The sequence below is a fragment of the Hemicordylus capensis genome, chromosome 1, assembly GCF_027244095.1.
Source record: "Hemicordylus capensis ecotype Gifberg chromosome 1, rHemCap1.1.pri, whole genome shotgun sequence".
Taxonomy (NCBI): Eukaryota; Metazoa; Chordata; class Lepidosauria; order Squamata; family Cordylidae; genus Hemicordylus; species Hemicordylus capensis.
In genome coordinates, this window is record NC_069657.1 from 43399525 (window position 1) to 43417400 (window position 17876).

Below are 17876 nucleotides of genomic sequence, written 5' to 3' on the forward strand. Positions count from 1 at the left end.
TGACTGATCTTGGGGTCACGGTGGAAAGCTTGTTGAAAGTGTTGACACAATGTGCGGCAGCTGTGGGAAAAGGCCAATTCCATGTAAAATGTTCTAGAAATTTTTGGAATTATTAGGAAGGGGGTTGAAAATAAAATGGCTAGTACTATTATGTCCTTATACAAATCTATGCTGTGGCCACATCTGGAGTACTGCGTACAGTTTTGGTCACCATATCTCAAGAAGGACATTGTAGAACTGGAAAAGGTGCAGAAGAGGGCAACCAAGATGATCAGGGGCCTAGAGCACCTTCCTTATGAGGTAAGGCTACAACACCTGGGATTTCTTAGTTTAGAAAAAAGGACTGAGGGGCAACATAAGAGGTCTATAAAATCATGCATTATTTAGAGAACGTTTACAAAAATTGTTCTCCCTCAATCAACACTAGAACCAGGGGGTCATCCCATGAAGTTGAAGGCCAGGAAATTTAGGACTGACAAAACGAAGTACTTTTTCACACAATGCATAATTAACCCGTGGAATTTTCTGCTACAAGATGTGGTGACAGCCAGCAGCCAGGATGGGTTTTATTAAGGGTTTTGATAAATTCATGGAGGACAAGGTTATCAATGGCTGCTAGTCAGAGACCTAGAGGCCACCTCCAGCCTAAGCAACAATATGCCTCTAAATACCAGTTGCAGGGGAGCAACAGCAAGAGAGAGGGCATGACCTCAGCTCTTGCCTGTGGGCTCCCCAAAGGCATCTGGTGGGCCACTGTGTGAAAGAGGATGCTGGACTAGACAGGTCTTGGGCCTGATCCAGCAGGGCTGTTCTTATGTTCTTAAGGGGGAGAGAATAGAGTGTGATGAAAGAGCAACTAATGTGGAGAGGACAGCAGGCAAAACAGGAGTTCCAGTACCCCAGCAAAGAATTTACAGAATGGCTTGTTTAGGCTGAAATTAAATAAAGAAAAAGACCAGTCCAAAGTTCAGGCATAAGGATTATATGACAAAAAGATGCAAAAGCAGAGGAGGGTATCAAATGCAGATGAGCGGCCTTGGAGCTAAGGGTGCAAAAAGGAAGATATGGGACAACGGTATATCATTGGGGAAAGACTTTCTGGCCAACTTTAAAAAAAAAACTTTAATCTTTGTATTAATCTAATATAAAATCTTTGTATTATTCTCATTCCAATTTCTAATAAAGTAAAATCTTTGTTTTGTATTGCATTATCCCAACTCCCATTTAAGACATTTTAACATATCTTCTTCATAATTGCAGCAGTTGACCAAGGGTGCCCTGCCCTGATCCCATTTGGAAATTCTAAAATGTGAACAAATTATTTTTCTCAGAGCAAAATCCTTCTTGCATTGCAGTAAACATTTTCATATTCTATATTGCATCTGACCTCAGTAAGTCAGCTGCATTTTACTCCATTTAGGAAGTTTTTAAAAAAAGTATGTACCATTTAATTTGTACTCTTCTAAAGTAGATGTCCCACATGGAAGAGCCACTGAAGAGTAATGGATAATCCATTGTATTTGAATCTGCAGTCTGAGTTCAAATCACACTTCATCCCTACTTTGTGGGTAGCCTTGTGCAAATAACTTAGTAGTACTGACATATGTCACATGCTAAAGACATAAGACACTTGTCAGACATACTTTGTGAGCAGAATACTGCTCCCAATATTCATTATGTAATTGTCAACATACCTTAGTGTATCTTTGTCAAACTGCACATTACACAGGATTAATGACTGAATTTTATTACACTCAGTGACCAGCAATCAAAAAAACAAAATGGAAAATAAAATTAAAGTAAAATAAAATAAAATTAAAAATGGGGCTGGGTAATGAAGTATCAAAACACATACATACAGAGGTCTCAACTACAATTAATCAACTGCTCCCATCTCAGTTTGCGTGCTGTGGCACAGAACCTTGCTACCCCAGCTGTAATTGCTGTATACTGGTCTGCCGGAAAGAAGTATAATACTCTTCTGATCGCCCTGGAGCTTTTACACACAGCCAGTTTTACCACGAGTTTACAGGGAGGCTTTACTGCGAACTCGAAGTTGTCCCCAAAAACCGACACAAATAGTGGATTTTTTACCCCAGATATAAATTGGGTTATATTCTAATGCACAGTGGAAAAACCTGAATTGTGTGTGTGAACCAATCCCTCATAACTTGCAGGCACTTTGGGGTAAATCTAGCCGATATGTGAATGCACCCCTTCCATTCTGGAGGAGATGCAAGTTAAAGGGCTTCAAAAGCCCCGTGTGAAATGCTTCCTGGCATGTTTTTTTAAAAGTGGATCAATCCAGGCATTGCAAATGTCCCTATAATATAAACAGTATAAAAGCACATGTGAGATGGACTCGATAATGCCCAAACCACATGGACATAATCAGTTCCTGAGCGGTATTCTCTTAAATATGCCATCCAGAATGGCAGAAGGCAGGGCATTAAACTGCACCTCCTCTGATTTAGAGTGGTCAGATTTGTAAGGTTCGCCGCTGGCTGAGGGTAGTATGAGAAGCCACCTGGAATGCCACTGAGTGTAACAAGACTTAAATCAGATTGCTTCTCCATATCCACAACATTGTTTAATAATTTCTTTGGCAACGTTGTTTAATAATTTCTTTGGTGGCATCATGTCCCAATGAAAGTAGATATTGTGGAGAGAGGCCATATCTGCCCAATTTATCAAGATTCTTACACCAATTAGAACTCATCTTTCAATACCAGGGGGGGCAGGCCCTGATGGCAAAAAGTATAATTTGAGCCAGTAAGTAAATGTGTGAAGCCACCACTGGGCCTCAACTGGTTAAACCAACCTCTAGGCATAGGATGGCATTTGAAACACATCTAGGCACCTGGAATATGGGTTTGAAGTTGCAGGTGGAACAGATCTGGACCCCGTATAACATTTGTGCCAGTACTTTGGCCTGGTCTACCTTGGCAGTTGCTGGGTTGAAATAACCCCCTCTAGTGTGGAAAAATTTTAGTATAGCAGATGCACTTCAAGTCCTGCTTTGCTGCCTCATCCTGGCAGAGGGGTGTTCCTGGGAGGGATAAGCAAAGTATGCCAGGCGGTATATTCCCAGTAGGGTCACCCAAAGCACGAAGGCCATCCCTGCTGCCCAGCTAAAGCAAGCAGGCACCTATATTGGGCAGCAGTGATATAGGAAGGTGCTGGAGGTGGACGATCACTTCAGTGACGACAAAGGCATCATTTCATCCTCCGCGGGAGAAGGCAATGGTAAACCACTCCTGTATTTTACCAAGAAAATCCATGGATAGAAAAAAAATAGAATGATTGTTGATGTAGTCCTGGATGATGGGCCCCTCAGGTTGAATGGTACTCAACATGCTACTGAGGAAGAGCTGAGGATCTCTCAGAGTAGCGATGGTGTTTATGACGCGGTTAGATTAAAGCCGTTTGGATGTTTAGTGGTTGATGTAGCCATGTGGGAAAAGAAAATCTGAAGCTGCAAAGACAGAATTACAATGGGAACATGCAACATAAGAAGCATGAATATGGGAAAGCTCGACACAGTGAAAGATGAAATGAATTGACTATAGATTGACATCTTGGGCATCAGTGAATTAAATGGACCGGAACAGGACACTTTTAGTCAGAAAATCATATCATTTACTAAGGACACCAAAAGCACAGAAGGAATGGTGTTGCTTTCATAGTCAGGAAGGATATAGCAATGACAGTACTTGGGTACAATGCAGTCAGTGACCGACTAATATCAATTGGATTTCGTGGACAACCTTTACCATGACAATTTTTCAAGTCAATGCCCCAACGACTGATGCAGAAGAGGAAGTTGATGAGTTTTATGCTCAAGTTCAGTCTGAAATTGACAGAACATGCAAGCAAGATGTGATGCTGGTGGTTCGAGACTGGAATGCCAAAGCTGGAAATGGTAAGGACAAATGGTAAAACAAAGTCGGACTATATGGCCTAGGAAACAGAAATGAAGCAGGAAAACAACTTACTAGTTTCTGCCAAGCCAATGATAATTGCTAACGCATTCTTCAAACAACCAAAGCGGCACCTATACACATGAACATCACCAGATGGAGTACATGCAAATCATATTGATTACATTATTGGTGCAAGGAGGTGGAAAAGCTCAGTTATAACAGCAAAGACATGTCCAGGGGCCTATTGTGGAACAGATCCTGAACTGCTCATGTGCAAGTTCCAAGTCCAGCTAAAGCAGAAAAACAAAGCTATCTAGCTGCCACAAAATGATCTTGAGGACGTACCCACCAGTTTCAAGGAGAACATCAAGAACCACTTTGAAGTTCTGAACCTCATTGATAGGGAACCAGAGGAACTGTGAAAATAAATCAAAGAAGTTAAGGGCAAATGTGAAAAGAGACTGCCAAAGACCAAGAAACAGACAAAGCAAAATGGATGTGAGAACAGATGGTGGAAATTGCCAAGAAGAGCGGAGAAGCTAAAGTCAAGAAAGATAAAGACCTCAGGAAGGAACTTAATAGGGAATTTCAGGAAGCTGTTAGAAGAGACAAGGAGCAATACTACAATGACATCTGTAAATGGAAATAGACACGGAAAAACAAGGCAAGTTTTTCCAAAAGATCTCTGAGCTCAGGAGGTTCTAACCTTGAATTGGTAAGTTAAGGGATGCCAAAGGACAGATAGTAACTGACTCAGAGAAGATCAAAGAGAGATGGAAGGAGTATACTGAAAATCTGTACAGCAGGGACGTCAAGATCCAAGATACTCTAGAAGATTTTCCCTACCTGCAAGAACTTCTAGTACGGGAAGATGAAGTTAGATCAGCACTCCAGTCATTACCAAGTTGGAAGGAATCGATGGAATAGCTACAGAAATATGGCAGGCAACAGAAGAAGAATCAGTCAAGGCTCTAACCAAACTATGACAGCAAATCTGGAGAACGACACAGTGATCAACAGAATGGAAAAGGTCAGTCTACATACCCATACCAAAGAAAGGAGACTTAACAGATTGTGCAAACCATCACACAATATCCTTAATTTCACATGCTAGCAAAATAATTCTCAAGATCATCCAATGCAGTTTAGAGCCCTACGTGGAAAGGAAAATGCTGGATGTTCAAGCTGGTTTCAGAAAAGGCTGAGGAGCAAGAGACATCATTACTGATGCATGCTGGATAATTGAGAAAGCCAAAGAATACCAAAAAGAAGTCAATATGTGCTTTATTGACTACAGAAAAGCTTGAAATTGCATCGATCATGTCAAGTTGTGGAATATCCTTAGGAAAATGGGCATCCCAGAACATCTCATTGTTCTCATGAGAAACCTATACACAGGACAGGAAGCCACAGTCCAGACGGAACATGGTGAAACAGACTGGTTCCAGATCGGCAAAAGAGTAAGACAAGGCTGTCTACTTTCTCCATATTTATTCATCTTATATGCTGAACATATACTGAGAGAAGCTGGATTGGAAGAAGATGAGTGTGGTTTTAAAGTTAGAGGAAGAAAAATAAATAACCTGCACTACGCTGATGACACCACTCTGATAGCTAAGAATGCGGATGATCTGTAAGTAATGAAAGTCAAGGAGCACAGAGAAAAAATGGGACTATGACTAAATGTCAAGAAGACTAAACTAATGGCAACGGGCACAGCAACCAGCCTCAGAATTGATAATGAAGACATTGAAGTGGTGGATAGCTTCTGCCTTTTAGGATTGACCATCAATAGTAAAGGATCCCAGCAGTCAAGAAATATGCCACAGACTAGCACTTGGTAGGGTTGCAATGAAGGCCTTGGAAAGGATATTTAGATGCCGTGACATGTCTATACCTACAAAGATTAGAATCGTTCGGACAGCGGTTTTTCCCATGACAATCTATGGTTGCGAAAGCTGGACTTTGAAGAAGGAAGACAGAAAAAGCATTGACTCTTTTGAACTTTGGTGCTAGAGAAGGCTTTTGAGGATACCATGGACAGCCAGGAAAACAAACAAATGGATCATAGAACAAATCAATCACGAATTTTCACTCAAGGCACAAATGACCAGGCTCAAACTATTGTACTTTGGAAACACTATGCGAAAACCCAGCTCCCTGGAAAAAGTCCCATAATGCTGGGGAAAGTTGAAGGAAAAAGAAGAGGATGACCAGCCGCAAGGTGGATGGACTCGATTACAACAACAAGGAATGCACCACTGAGAGACCTTAAAGGCCAAGTTGAAAACAGATCATCCTAGAGAGAATCTATCTATGTGGTCACTAAGCGTATTTCTTGACAGCTAGATCCTTCACTGTTGATGGTCGATCCTTAAAGGCAGAAGCTATCCACCACTTTAGTATCTTCACTATCAATTCTGAGGCTGGTGCTGTACCTGTTGTCATTAGTTTAGTCTTGTTTACATTTAGTCATAGTCCCATTTTTTCACTGTGCTCCTTGACTTTCATTACTAGACACAGGATTACATTTCCCAATTTTTCAAATACTCAAATTCAGCTGTAGGGGGCTGCCATTATGCTTGTGCAGCAATGGAAAAGGAATTGTGTTCACCTTCCCCCCAACACCCGGAGCTGCTACTAGTGCTGGAGGAAACAGATGTACTGATAACTGGATGCACAGAATTCACCTGGGTTTGTCAGTGTTCACTATAATATACACATGTACACAAACTTCATTAAGTGAAAACCCAAATGTATTCTTTCTGTACAATTTCTATACAGTACATGGAAATCTGCTTAGTGGGTGCTTATACCTTTGTTCAAACAGATGGCATTTATTGGAGTCCTAACAGCCTTCTACTGCCAGTCCACTTCCTAAGTATGTTCTGATATAGCACTTTAATTATTTAAACCTGAAATTTCATACTACAAAAAGACATGGGGATTCCAAAAGCTAAATTTGATGTGCAGCCTGTGTTGCTAGCCACACATCTGTGTGCTTCCTGAGGTAGTAAATACTATCTACATAAGAATTAAGGATAGTGTCTTATAGAGTGAGGTGAGCAAATAACTTTGTGGGAAGAAGCAGGGTATTTGCCAGTCTCATTGATTCAGAGCACTGCAAAACAGAGCTGTCCTTTTAGTGTAAAAAGTCTTGGCTCTGAAAGTGGGGCAGTTAGATTTCCCCCAGAGTGCTTTACAACACCTCCTTTGTGTCATGGTGTTCTCTAACCATACAGTATTAAGATCTGGTTGGGAAACTTTATACAAAAGAACTTGGGGGCACCAGAGGCTTTTCTTTCATGAACTAGATTCTTCTCCTCCTCCCAAGCTGATTTGTTTGCAGAGTCTTGGTTGCCTCAAGCAACGTAATATCAGTGCAAACTATGGGGTATCCTTGGAGACTTGCAGGATTCCCTGCAAACCTTTTCAGCTCTTATCCTCTTCACAGACTGAAACAAGCAGGCATTTTGTTTCTGTAGATGCAGTTGCTTAGTCTTTTTCCCCCTTTTTGTGAATTCTTTTTTAAAAGCTTGGTGTACTTCAATCAGGCACTGTAAAGGAACACCTTGAGTGTGTAGCATGCTGCAATATCTTGCATCAATCTTTAGCCTTTGGGAGAATCAACAGGTGAATTAGCAGGCACCTATACTTGTCTACTTATCCTTCTGCTGTTCTTCTACTTTTGTTCCCTTTCCTCCAGCTGATTGAACTGTGCAGGGGCAATTCTATTTGATTCTGATGCTTCTGCTTCCCATCTTGGCTGATGGAAACATCACACTTTAGAAAAAAGCTTCCTAAATGGAGTAAAATGCAGCTGACTTACTGAGGTCAGGTGCAATATAGAATATGAAAATGTTTACTACAATGCAAGAAGGATTTTGCTCTGAGAAAAATAATTTGTTTACATCTTACCATTTGCCTTTTGAGAACTCAGTGATGACCAGTTTAATTTCTGTGCAGTGGTGTTGTGCTGCAGGGTACTCTTTTCCCCCACTCCCCCCCAAATACACCCTTTCTCCTGGATCTCAGTAGGGACGCAAAGCCCTTTGCTTTCTAAATGGAAATAATATGCTGCTCTTGCTATTCCAATAGTTTGTTGCATAACTGGTTGACGCTATTACCATTCTTCCTGCTTTCTGTTACAAGGCATATCCTCCACCCTTTGTGGCTGACAATACAGACTGCTCTTCTGGTGAAGAACCACATAAGGTTCAAGCTCTATAGGATTAGGAAATTATATTTTCTTGGAACAGAGCCCACCCCCCCAGTTATTGCATCTATCGAAGTGGAGTGTGTGACCATTGGTATGAGGGAGGCTATGGGGCATGGCTGCTGAGATGGGTGTGGATATGGAGCCTGTCATGGAGAGTACCTGTACTTCTGTATGCTTATATCAGGGCCCTGAAACTGTGTCACTGCTGTGAAATAAAAAAGTAAGTAGATTCCAAACTGAACTAGCTATCTATATATTTAATTCTCTTAAATGTACCCGTCGCTAATCCTATGCGTGGCAGCTCTCTCAAGAGTTTGGAAGTTTGGAGAGCTGCCGGATAGTGGCAGGAATGCGGTGGGGGGGATGGCGGTAGCCAGCTGGCAGGCCCAGGAGTTAGCAGCAGCTGGCCAATGGCCGGCCAGGAAAACAATGACGGCACTGGTAGGTGGGCGGCTAGAGGGGGGGGCAAGAGGTCAAGAAGCGGCCAGCCAGAAAGCAGAAAGCCCGGTCAGCGTGGGGGTGGAGAGAAGAAATCCACCAGTCAGAAAGCACTGGGGGAGCAAGAAGCAGGCGGGGGGAGAAGAAACAGGCCAGCCAGCTAGAAAGCAGGGAGGGCGGTTGGTGGGGATAGGGGAGAAGAAGCAGGCCAGACGGACAGCCAGAAAGCCATCGGGGGAGGGGTGGGTGGGCCAGCTGGAGGCACATGCTCTGCTCCTGGCCCAACTAGTTTTGAGATAATCTTCCAATGGCTTTATAATATCAGCATTTTTATTCTCAATTCCCTTCCTAATGGCTCCTAGCATGAAATTAGCCTTTTCCACAGCTGCTACACACTGAGTTGACACTTTCAATGAGCGGTCCACCATGACCCCAATGGTGTACCTAGCTCTTGCTTCCTGAAGAGAAATTGTCAGCGCTCCATGTGGATATCTCTATAGTTCTAAAACAAATTACGGTTATGAAGCTCGGCAACAAACCCAGCTTTTCCTGTTCCTCTCCCAGAGTGTGTTCTGGTCATCCAAGAAGGCAGCCAACTCATGAATTGCCATATAGAAGCGCTTCCAATGCCACTCCAATAATGTCTATATGCCAGAACCTCATGGAAAGGACACATGATCTGGTCCTTTCCAATGTGAACATGGCTTTCCTGACTACTTATGTGATTGAAATACCCATATCTGATATAATGTAATATCTTACTACTTGTGCAAGTGGTTTTAAGATGGTAAATGTACTGCAAAATCAGTTGGGCCTATGACATAGAACAGTTGACTTGGATTGCCACTGATGTTTTAAGGCTGCAATATTCTGTAGATTGATCAGTTTGATTAATTGTTCTAAAATCTTCTTAAGACTAAAGAGGTGCCTCTAATGAATCAGATGGCAGAGGTGTATGGTTGAGGTGTCTGTGTGTGGCTTTACACATGTTCATAATCTTGTGTGAATGATTGCACATATGTTCCTTTTAAAAATGAACCTGGGTACAGGCTCCCTTGAATTCAGGGTATGGATAGGAAGTGTACTAATGTGCAAATAACTGTATCTGCATATACTCTACACCAAGTGAGTGTGTATGTTGAACATACTGTGAATAGTGTTTCTGTCTAATGAGATTCCCTTAATCAAATCAAAATCTTTATTGTTATGATCATTCGACCAGAAAAATATTCCCTGAATCGGGTGACAGCCTTCATTCTCTGTTGTGTTATACTAGGAACTTAGAGACACACTCTTGTGCTAGGGAGATAGGAACTGCAGAATGAGCCTTTACTGGAAACTGAAAGTAACTAAGGCAACTGCAATGTTGGAACCTTTCTTTTCTATTAAAATTCCTCTCTTCATAATTGGTTATTAATAAAGCTGATGATTACAACACTTTGTAATCATAATGTTTAGTTTATGCTGTTTCCTTGCTCTGTGCTTCAGTCTTTGATATGAGATATATGAGAAGAGCTTTCTCTTTTTCACAAGTTTTATGGCAACACTTTCTCCACTGACATGGTCAGAGGCTGACACAAAAATGCCTCTTGGCCAAGCAAGCAGTATCCTAGGCCACGGCTACTCCTGGTAATCAAAAGGGATTGCAGGTGAGTACAGAGTTCTCTTTCCCATTCCTCCTCCGTTCTCTCTCACTTAACCGATAGATGAACTCTGTGGCATGGCTATGAATGTTCGAGTGTTGAGCAGAACAGTGCTTTGAAATTAGTTTCCATTGTGCCTCTGCTAAAAAAAGCAGCAGAATAGCCCTTCTGCCTCATAATCTCAGTTAATAAGGGTGACTGAGCACATCTTCATTAAACTGCTAGTGTTTGGTGTGATGGGGGATTTATTTGGACCCAGCCTTCTTTTAGACCGTGACCTCGATGAATCAGCCATAATGCTTGCACTCTGAAAACCTTTTGTTTGATTTTTGCTGCTCTGAGAGCAATGAGTAGTTCATTACTGTGTATCTTTGGTAGGGAAGGACTCTAGTTCTCCTTTATTTTTATTTTTTTAATGAGGAAGTCTGGCTGTCATATACATCTAACTTCATTTGATTAAGCAGCATGTGACTAATTTAGCTCAGACACAAATCTACAAAGGATGTATAGGGAAAGATGAGCTCTATCACATTGGGATCATTCTGTTCCTCATTTTGTATTTGCACATTTGGATCACTGTGAATTACAGGCAGTGTTAAGTGTGCAGCCATATTTTAGCCTGCTTTCCTTAAGGAAAGTAAGCTTGTGAGATAAACTGCCTGTGTGTGTGTCCCCCTATCCACTTTACAGTGCCTGGACCAGTATGAACCAAATTGGGTACAATTGTAGGGACACTTCAACAGTGTAGTTTGTGATGTCATCCATCCCAATTTAAGATGGCAGACACACGAACATTTGAGGTGCAAGTAGGCTAACTTGTTAACTGCATGACCTATTTGGACCAAATCTAGTACAGTTGTAGGGATAGTGAAAGGAACGTAGGCAGATTGGTTTTTGCCATAACTTATTAATATGCCTTCCCCATAATGTTGACATTGACAAGACCTATAGTATGATTCGCCAGTATTCAGGTCAAAGTGTTTAAAGAGAAGTGCACATAAGTAACAACAAGCCCTTCACTCCCAAAAATTTAAAGGAGACTATTGCAGGTTTGCCATTTTGGATTGCAGTAAGCAGGGAGTAAGAGATTTTTCCAGGAGGAAAGATTTTCATCCCACATATTCTAATTTTAAATTGCCAAAGACTAGTGTATCTGTAAGGGTGCTAGATGTTTCTTCTGAAGAAGCAGTGCCTCCTTGATTCATGGCTTCCTCCCAACTTATAGAATGTTCTCCCTAGGGATGCTCACCCCAACCCTAGGCCAAAGCCTGGCTTTTCAAGGATTTGATTTGACTTGTACAAGTTGTGGTCTCTGATTTTGATTTCTAGGGGCTGCTCTTTAGCAACTGATACATGTTGGTTGTATACTGTATGTGCTGCAGTTACTGCTGTATTTTGCTGTTTGTTTTAGTGTTTTAAGTTGTTTTTATAAGATGAAGTAGGGTATACATTTTTAAAAATGATAAATAGCAATACTACTATTTATATATTTATGTCAGGGCTGCTCAACGTCAGCCCTCCTGCAGATGTTGGCCTACAACTCGCATAGTCCCTGGCTATTGGCTACTGTGGCTGGTGATTATGGGAGTTGTAGTCCAAAAACAGCTGGGGGGGGCAAGTTGAGCATGCCTGATCTATGTAAACCACTTATTGAAAAAGCTATAGTAGTAGCCATATCATCAACATGTCAGTCATGCAGATGTTTGCCTTTTGGCATATCAAGTACCTATTTAATTCTTTATAGCAAAAGTCACCCAGGGTGTTGAATCTGTGAACTGGTTAGAAATATATCATATGGTCTGAAACACCAAAGAGAGGACACAGCACTTCACCCTTCTTAAATGGTGCCCCTATGCAGCTACCATTAGTATATAAGCCAGACCTTCCTTGTGGTGTGTTCTGTATCACAGTACCCCCTTGTGGCCACAAAGAGGTGCTTCCTAAAATTAAGCTTATGTCTTCCTCTGAGGTCACTCTGCCTTCTGCAGAGTCAGACTGCTGATCCAATTAGTCCTGTATTACCTTCTTCGATTGACAGTGGCTCTCCAGAGTCTTAGGCAGAGGTATTTCCCAGGCCTTCTACCCAAGTTCTTTCTACTTGAAAGAACTCAGAAAGATGCTGGGAATTTAACCTAGGACCTTTTGCATGCAAAACTAATAAATCAGTGCAATGGTTTGATGGGGAGCAGAGAGACCCAGGTTTAAATCTCCACTCAATCAGACATCTCACTGGATGACACTAGGTTAAGAACAGTCCTGCTGGATCAGGCCCATAACCCATCTAGTCCAGCATCCTGTTTCACACAGTGGCCCACCAGAAGCCGCTGGAAGCCCACAGGCAGGAGTTGAGGACATGCCCTCCCTCCTGCTGTTACTCCCTTGCAAGTGGTACTCAGAGGCATCCTGCCTTTGAGCTAGAAGGTGGCCTATAGCCCTCCCACTAGTAGCCGTTGATAGACCTCTCCTCCATGAAGTTATCCAAACCCCTCTTAAAGCCATCCAAGTTGTTGGCTGTCACCACATCTTGTGGCAGAGAATTTCACAAGTTTATTATGTGTTGTGTGAAAAAGTACTTCCATCTGTCGGTCCTAAATTTCCTGGCAATCAATTTCATGGGATGACTCCTGGTTCTAGTGTTAAGTGGGAGGGAGAAGAATTTCTCTCTATGCACGTTCTCCATACCACGCATGATTTTATAGACCTCTATCATCCCCCCCCCCCCCGCAGTCTTTTTTCTAAACTAAATAGCCCCAGGTGGTGTAACCTTGCCTCATAAGGAAGGTGCTCTAGGCCCCTGATCATCTTGGTTGCCCTCTTCTGCACCTTTTCCAGTTCTACAATGTCCTTTTTTTAGATGTGGTGAGCAGAATTGTACACAGTACTCCAAGTGTGGCCACACCATAGTTTTGTATAAGGGCATTATAATATTAGCAGTTTTATTTTCAATCCCCTTCCTAATGATCCCTAGAATGGAATTGGCCTTATTCACAGCTGCCACACATTGAGTTGACACTTTCAATAGGTTAGTTTCTATCTCTAACCTGTCTCATAAAGTAGTTGTTAGGATAGATGGGTGGGCAACACCTTGTCCACCTTAAGATCTTTGAAGGAAGGGTGACATGGAGTTTTCAACAATAGTACAAGCATGTGCTCTGCACCACTGAACTATGGCCCCTCAAGGTAGAGATTCCTCCTCTTTTGTCCTTTTCAACTGGGAGTCTGATGATTACAGGTATCTGGATTGTCAGGATGATAGCAATCGGAATTATTACTTTGTCTCCTTTCTGTCACTCAGGATGCATAAATCATGACTTGTTTTGAAATTCATCCAAAATAAATAGCTGTCCTTCGTTCCATAACTGTGAACACTTAAAATAGCATAAAAACCACTCTTTTACATGCAACCATGCATGTACCACAGGACTTGATAAATCCCAGGTGCCAAGGAGCCATGGTACTCACAAATGTAACCATTGTGCCTAGACTAAGATATTCCAAGGTAATGCTATTTAATAAAATATTTATTTGTCCCTGGCAGCCCTGCTTCAGTTCTAACAAAGTTACCTGTAAAGGGGATAAAGAGAAGCCCATTCCCCACCCTTCACAATGTCTGTCACTAAGTCCAGGAATTTTATCAAGTGTGCACTGGCTGGCTCCTAAATTCTTGGGCTGGCTACTAGATCCAAAGGAAACTTGTCAAGACACTGCAAGCATCTGTTCTTTAATCACACTAAGTTTTATGCTTGCTTGTTTTGATTTTTGTTATGTGGTTTTAGGTTTTTAATTGATTATATTATTGTGTTTTGATTCTGCATATGATTTTAATGTTGTATTCACTGCCTTGAATATATTTTTAAAGGTGTTATATAATTTTTAAAATGTGTGTAAATGGGGCAGTTATAATATAGTATGGGATAATGAATTGATGTTTTATCTTGAATATGCACCTCCATGCTCCATCTCATGCATTCACTCCTCTGAGCACCACCTCTTTACTCACCTTCTCTCGAAGCATCACTCTACTCTGCGGATCAGACAAAGCCTAAGTCTATCTGTGCAGTGGAAGCTAGAAGGAAGGAATCCACTGGTGATCTGGTCCAGTTCCCAAAACTATTCTATTAAGGTATTCGTAATGCATGCCCGGCATTCTCCTGAGAACTTCCAAGGAAACAGATTTCACAGTTGCCCTAGGCAGTTTGTTCTATCACTGCTATGTTTTCCCAGCCTAAACCTCCCATTGAGTTGTTTAAGCTTGTTGCTTCTTGTCCAATCCTTGGTGAATTAGGTGAGCTGTTTTTCCCTCCTCCACCCACCCCGCCCCGACAGCCTTTTAAAATACTTGAATTTAAGAAAAAGCATGAACAAACAGGATGGCAGTGGGCAACCCTTTGCCAAGTGTCTCACATCAATTCCAAAGCAAAGAGTGGAGGTAATCTAGTGGGTACTACCATATATATGCAGTTTTCCATGCCTTGGTGGTCTACTGGATTGGTGGAGAGCAGGATTGACTTGTAGGCTCATTTGTGTCCTAGTCAGACCCACACCCGGACTCTGATTAGTTTTGGTCTCCAAAAGTGCCCTTGAAGTAAGATTGAACCAATTTGTGTTTAGCTTGCCCCACTTACTGAGAGAAAGGTGCACCTTTTTAAAAAGTGGTGATTCTTTTTATTTAGCAGAGGGAGAGCAACTGCCCCATCCATCCCCAGCATAGCATCCCTCCAGTGGCTGTTACTGGTGTCTTATGTTTCTTTTCTAGATTGTGAGCCGTTTGGGGACAGGGAGCCATTTTATTTATTTACTAGCTGAACCAGGCGCAGACCAACTGCGCCTCTAGTCCGCCCCCCCCGCCAGCCCACCCTCCAGTCGCTGCTTTCTCCCGCCCATCTACCACCGCTTTCTCCCCCCCCCCCGCCGGACGCCACTTTCTCCCCCCTCCGCGGCTTTTCCCCTTTTAGATTGGGTGGCTTCACTCACAATGGCAGCAAGTGGGGGCCAGTGTTGAATGGGCAATGTCTGGTCTGTTCCGCCGCCCAACATTCTCTGCTCATTTTCAAGTGAGGGGACCCAACATTGTCCATCCAACATTGGTCGGTTCGATTGGCACAGAGGCAGCAGTATTGGGAGCATATGCTCGCTGAAACTGTTGGTTTTCTCTTTCTTACTTGCTGTCATTGTTTGTGAAGACACCCATTGAAAAGCAACATATAAATAGTAGTAGAAGGGTGAATAACTGGTTTATTCCTCTGGGCAGGTAACTAAAAACTCATTTCTATCCCTCATACATGTGCCTGGTGAGCTTGTATAAGTATTCCACTCTTACTCCTCAAGATGTAAACACTTTTTAAAAACCTTGCCCATAACTACATTTAATGGGAAAATTTAAGTATCTGGGATTTCCATCCCTATACTTAGTGTGCTGTGCCCGGTGGGGGCTGCTCTTGGAGGCTGAATGAATTATGAGCTCTAATTGGTGTCCAAAAACCAGAGAACAAGGCTGGGGTATGCTGTTCTTGCCTGTTTTGGTTTTGCTGTCTCAGCAGTCGGAGACCTCAAGCATAAAATTGCCCCTCAAAAGGCCTTCTGTCTGGGGTTAAGAGCTGAGTAAAATTGCAGCAGGAGGGGAGAAAGAATGCTAAATGGATGTGTCATGTTAAGGGTGTTGGGACTTCAGAGCTGCCATTTTCACTCTTAAAAACTATAGGATTAGCCTGAAGCTTGGATTCCCAAATCTTGCCACTAAAAGTCTCCAGAGATTTATCTAATATAAATATAATCTGACAATAGTGTGAAGATTATAGTAGGAAGAAGCTCCTGATCACTTTGTGTTCAGGAGCACTGGTCACTTTGTGTTCAGGAGCACAGTTCCCACCCACCCCCCCATCATGGAAATGCCCGACACTTTTTGCTGATGTGACACAAGCATTTAAATCACTTCATATCTTATTTCTCAGTGACTGCAGCTGACTTATTGAGGCTGAATATTTGATCTGCCTATTCTGAATGTGTGCTCTACTTCCCACATGTATATCATCACTTGATGCTGCAGGCACTAAAAGCATATGAAACTACCTTGCATCAAGTGTAACCACTGGTCCATCTGTTCCAGTATTTGTTGTGATTGCCTGCAGCTCTCTTGGGCAGGGATCTTTTCCAGCTCTGAAGTGCCTGAAGAAACTGAATGTGATAGTTTCTGCGTGCAAAAGCATGCACTCTACCACTTAGCTATGGTCTCTCTGATGAACCTGCATGTGCATACTCGCCCTTGGTGATTAGTGAGGGTGACTATTATACAGGAATGTAATCCTGTTTTCCTGACCTATCCATTTTTATGAATTTTTATTAGCAAAGCCTAATTCTGAATCAATGTTTATGAGATTTTTAATCTTGCTCAGATCTATGGTTTACAATAGTGAAGACCATAGCATTTCATGAATGCTGCTGCTGCTGCTGCTGCTGCTGCTGCTAATAATAATAATAATAATAATAATAATAATAATAATAATTAAATAAATAAATAAATAAATAATTACATGGCAAACACTAAAATGCAGAAAAGCCTTGCCTCTTCAGAAACTAGTTTAGAAATGAACCACTTATGACATCTGAGAAATATCAACAGAGCCGTACATTCGAGTAACCAAACTTAATAGGATAGGGACCACTAAACAGTTCACCCTGCCTCCCATTCAGAGAAGATCCTAAATAAAGCCTTTCTTCTAGATCTTTACGAATGGGAGGACTAACGTAGGAAGACTTTCTTTATGGTGCATCAAATTCAGACCTTTTGGGTGGAGTACTGTGACCAGTACTTTGTGTTCAACCAGTAGCGGCTGGTGGGCATTGGAGCTGGGGGGGCAGGGGAGAATCTGGTCACTAGTGATGTGCCCGGACCTGTCCAGAGGCCATTCTAAAAGCCTTTTGCAGCAAAGCAAAAGAAGGGGCGGCAGGGAGATATCCTGCCGCTCTGTTTACTCAAGAAAATACATGCGCGCACGCACAAAAGGCTTCTTAAAGCCTTTTGCACTGCACGCAAGCGGGGGAAGGGGTGGCAGGGAGGTATCCTGCCACCCCATTACTAAAATAATTGCTGCAGCAGCAGAGCACCGGAGAAGGGGCGCTCAAAGTAATACTCAGATAAATTACTCAAAGAAATACGGGCACCAGAGGGGGGGGGAAGCGGCTGGAGAGGTAAGTAAACCCTCCCGCACCTTAAAGGAACCCCCCCACCCCAGTGCCGGACCGCAACTCCGCGGTTCTGTGCACACCCCTACTGGTCACCGAGGCAGAAGCCTACCCACGAAGAAGGGAAAATGTATTTAAAATATATTCCCCGAAGCAACCAGGAAGTGCATTTTAACCCATTATTTTAGTTATTCCTAGGAGCAGTGCCAGGAGGAGCCCCCTAGGGATCAGATTGGCTGGAGCATCTTGAGTAGCAGCTGTTCCAGCCAGTAAGACCAAAATAAGTAGTTACAGACGGGGAGGAGGGGCTGGAAGAAGCTCCCTGCTCTGAAGGATTCCCTGGCTTCTGGTAAGTCTGATCCTTTATTAGCTTATTTTTGTTGGTGGGGGCACTGCCCCTCCTGCCCTTACTGACCAGCCCCCACTGTGTTCAACCCAGAATGAAATAGGTAGTCGGTAGATCTGCATATG

General features: G+C 42.5%; 1 protein-coding gene across 6 annotated transcripts in view; it reads left to right on the top strand.

Moving 5' to 3' along the window:
• The window catches only part of STON2 (stonin 2), a 103273-nt gene that overhangs the window by 39539 nt on the left and 45858 nt on the right, over positions 1-17876 (top strand). The window contains exon 1 of one of the 6 annotated variants that reach the window (XM_053287678.1): positions 10118-10229. The exons of the other annotated variants lie outside the window; for them this stretch is intronic. The gene's annotated coding sequence lies outside the window, so the exon portion shown is untranslated. Of the gene's footprint in view, positions 1-10117; positions 10230-17876 lie in introns of those variants that run through there. 6 annotated transcript variants of the gene reach the window in all.